Source organism: Sinocyclocheilus rhinocerous, unplaced genomic scaffold (genome assembly GCF_001515625.1).
Source record: "Sinocyclocheilus rhinocerous isolate Xijiao unplaced genomic scaffold, SAMN03320098_v1.1 scaffold3777, whole genome shotgun sequence".
Taxonomy (NCBI): domain Eukaryota; kingdom Metazoa; phylum Chordata; class Actinopteri; order Cypriniformes; family Cyprinidae; genus Sinocyclocheilus; species Sinocyclocheilus rhinocerous.
In genome coordinates, this window is record NW_015661951.1 from 35,851 (window position 1) to 40,006 (window position 4,156).

The 4,156-nt window shown below is 48.6% G+C and overlaps 1 long non-coding RNA gene across 1 annotated transcript in view; it reads left to right on the forward strand.

Moving 5' to 3' along the window:
• The window catches only part of LOC107726973 (uncharacterized), a 23,429-nt gene that overhangs the window by 8,745 nt on the left and 10,528 nt on the right, over nucleotides 1-4,156 (forward strand). Inside the window, exon 2 of the long non-coding RNA XR_001638312.1 lies at nucleotides 3,964-3,966. This is a non-coding gene — a long non-coding RNA (uncharacterized LOC107726973). The remainder of the gene's footprint in view (nucleotides 1-3,963; nucleotides 3,967-4,156) is intronic.

Sequence of the window (4,156 nt, forward strand, 5' to 3'; positions counted from 1 at the left end):
CAAAACACGGACCAGAGTCTGACATAACTCCCCCCTCCCGGAAGGCGCGTCCCTCGCCATACAACATCCAATGGGGAGGTGGGGTGGGCGCTCTGGAGGCCTCTAGGGACAGGGTTACTAGACGGAAGGCCTCCAGGGTGGTGCCCATTCCAGGACCCATGGCGGATCTGGCAACTCAGGAGGCCATGGTGGATCAGGGGACTCAGGAGGCCATGGTGGATCAGGAGACTCAGGAGGCCATGGCGGATCAGGAGGCCATGACGGATCCTCCGTGGCCTTAGCTGTCTCGGCCACCCCCCAAAATTTTCTTGGGGAAAACTAGGAATCCTGGGGGGCGCTCTGGTGGAGCGGGCACTTGAGGGCACTCTGGAGGAGATTCAGAGACTGGAGCCCTCCTTGGGCTAAGCACGGGGACAGGAGCCCTCCGTGGGCTATACTCGGGAACTGGAGCCCTCCGCCCTTCCTGGGCTGGACTGGGGATCAGGAGCCCTTCCTGGGCTGGACTGGGGATCAGGAGCCCTTCCTGGGCTGGACTGGGGATCAGGAGCCCTTCCTGGGCTTAACTGGGGATCAGGAGCCCTCCCTGGGCTTAACTGGGGATATGGAGCCCTTTCTGAGCGGAACTGGGGATCAGGAGCCCGTCCTGGGCTTAACTGGGGATCAGGAGCCCTTCCTGGGCTAAACGGGGGATCTGGGAAGCGCTAACGAGGTGCTGGCACTGGAGGGCACTCTGGAGGAGCAGGCACAGCAAGGCGCTTTCGAGGAGCGGGCCCTGGAGCGAACTTAGAGGCTGGAGCCGACACTGGAGCGAGCTCTGGGGCTGGAGCCGACACCGGAGCGAGCTCTGGGGCTGGAGCCGACACTGGAGCGAGCTCTGGGGCTGGAGCCGACACCGGAGCGAGCTCTGGGGCTGGAGCCGACACTGGAGCGAGCTCTGGGGCTGGAGCCGACACCGGAGCGAGCTAATGATTACAAAATTGGAACTGAACGAGGACAGGAACAGGAAAACCAAATATGGGCAACAGGAACATACACGTGACAACCTTGTCATAGTGTTTTATAATTTATAAAGATAACAGCTATATATGCCAATAAAATAAATAATATCCATATTAGAATAATATATTACCTTATTTATTACATATATTAGCGCTTCATCATTAACATATCATATATATATATAAATATAATAGGCTATATTACATATTGTAATATTATATAATGTTGTGCACTATTTGTCATGCCCACTGAAGGCTCGTCAGTAGATCAAATGATCTGAAGTGAACTAACCCTGGAACAGAAGCTGCTCCAGAGCAGGTTATCCTCAGAGAGCAAGTTGCTATGGTTACTTACATGCCCTGAAAGTGACCTCTGATTTTGGAACCGAAAGCTGAGGTTATCCGCTCGCTTATCCTCAAACATACCTGGGTATGTCACATAACCTGCTTTTTGGAATACCCCCCAGAAGACCCATAGACAGAGGTAAGTTGAGATTGTTTACTGTACACATGTGGTTCATTACATTGACTAGCTAGCACAGACTCAGTGGACAATGGACATTAACTAAACACACACACAAGCACTATATATATAAAATGTTGTCAGAATATATTGGAAATATATGTCTACAAGAAAAGTTTATTCATTTTTAATATACATGTTATTTTATTTCTCCCTTCATTTCACATCTCTTTGCCAAATTAAGGTTATCTGTTTAACACAACGCACCATAGATGTTTAAATACCCAACAATCATGCCAACAAAGCCAAACATCAGGAGGTGGCGCTAAATGAGCATCTGTTTTACGTGTTGTTAGCGAGTCATTAAACTGTTGTCTCAACTGATTTATTAAAACACACAAATTCACAAATGAAACAGTGGACGTGAACGGATCGATTCGTTTATTATAGGTCTGCGATTCATTTACGAACACTGATTCATTCCTCAAGGAAACGCAACTAAATATCTTTAAAATTAATTGTATTCTATTTTTTAAATAGGTTACTGGTTATTGGTGCTTTCGTCCACTCAGTCTGTAGAGTGCAGTCTTCACATACTGGGTGAGCAAAGCCCTAAATCACCGGGGGTCTGTGACCCGACGGCTACCCTCAACCTGGTTCAGCCGGCCTGTCGAAGCCGTTGCCCGGTGTGGCCGCTGTGACGTGACGTGACGTGACATGTGGCCAAGTATGGTGACCCATGCTTGGAATTAGTGCTCTGCATTTATCCCATCCAAAGTGCACACACACAGCAGTGAACACACACCGTGAACACACATCCGGAGCAGTGGGCAGCCATTTTTTGTTGCGGCGCCCGGGGAGCAGTTGGGGGTTCGGTGCCTTGCTCAAGGGCACCTCAGTCGTGGTATTGAAGGTGGAGAGAGCGCTGTACATTCACTCCCCCCCCCTACAATCCCTGCCGGTACGAGACTCGAACCCGCAACCTTTGGTTACAAGTCCGACTCTCTAACCATTAGGCCACAACTTCCAGTCCCACTGTGCATGCTACAGCTACTGGGAGCCACAGGTGAGGGATGGGTGACCGGTGGGGACCAAAGGTGAGCAAGCTACCTTATGAAAGAGCACGACAAGCCCCCCACCAGAGGTGCTACAAGTCAAGTCACCTTTATTTATATAGCGCTTTTAACAATACAGATTGTGTCAAAGTCCCCATATACCCCAACGGACCAAGGCTTCTGATGCAGAGAGAGTGGGACTGTCTCTGTGCACAGGCTCTTCCATTTTAATTTCCCTCACACACAGGTTTCTTTGCGCACACTCATCTTTCAATTCCGTCCTTATCTTTCCACAAGTCCTACGGTGATGGTGGAGTGGCGACGCAACAGGTGGAGGTGACCACTGGCAGCTGTAGTCACAACCCTGCACGTAGGTGGCCCATGGACAAGTGGTCGTTCGGCTCCTCACCCAGGGCAGAGGAGAAGTCCAGCAGCATTCTGGGCGACTGAGCAGCCCTTTTCAGGATAGCACTGCTCACCCTTGTTAAGGGAGGGGCCTAGAAAAGGTGGCCCAAACATTGCCTGCCCTACATATATCTGGCCAGCAAACCGCGGTTGGCAGATCATCCATCAAGCGGTCGAAACAAAAACAGAATTCAAAAAAAGAAGCTCCTACTGGGAGCATGGAACGTCAGAACACTTTTGGACAAAGAAGATACAGCAAGACATTTACATTTAGTCATTTTGCAGACGCTTTTATCCAAAGCGACTTACAATTGGGGAATACATAAAGCGATTCTTCTTAAAGAGGCAAACAGACACAGGAAGTGCTTGTAATACCAAGTTTTAGGCATTGTTCAAATAAGTACAAGCTAGAAAGGGAAGGAATAAATAAAGAGAAATAAAAAGTTTTTTTTTTTTAAGATGACGTCAAGTAGCGTTTAAAGAGATGAGTTTTCAGCTCTCGCTTGAAAATTGTCAGGGATTCAGCATTCCGGCTAGGGGTGGGAAGATCTTTCCACCAGCCAGGAACAGTGAACGAAAATGTTCTGGAAAGTGATTTTGAGCCTCTCGGTGATGGTACCACGAGACGTTGCTTACTAGCGGATCTCAGACTTCTGGAGGGGATGTAGATTCGTAGTAGTGAGTGGAAGTAGGCGGGTGCTGAGCCTGTGGCTGTTCTATATGCAAGCATCAATGTCTTGAACTTGATGCGAGCCTCAACCGGCAGCCAGTGCAAGGAGATAAAGAGAGGTATAACATGGGCTCTTTTGGGCTCGTTGAAGACCAGTCGTACCGCTGCATTCTGAATCATTTGTAGAGGTTTGATTGTGCTTCATGGAAGTCCAGCCAGAAGAGCATTGCAGTAGTCCAGCCTAGAAATGACAAGGGCCTGGACAAGAAGTTGTGCAGCATGCTCCGTTAGAAAGGACCTGATCTTTCTGATGTTGTGCAATGCAAACCTGCAAGATCGAGCAGTCTTTACAATATGGTCCTTGAAGGACAGCTGGTCACCAAAGAATAATTTTCATTCTGTGAAAAAAATAATGTAACTGTGTCTATAAAGGTGTGGACCAAATGGTCCATTCCATTAGAATAACAAAGGAACTGCATTCCTCAGGAAAGGTCTTGTAGATTGCAGGATCTCCAGCGGGAGGTCCTAATAGTATTGTTTCTAGCCCTTTTGTCTTCAGGTGTAA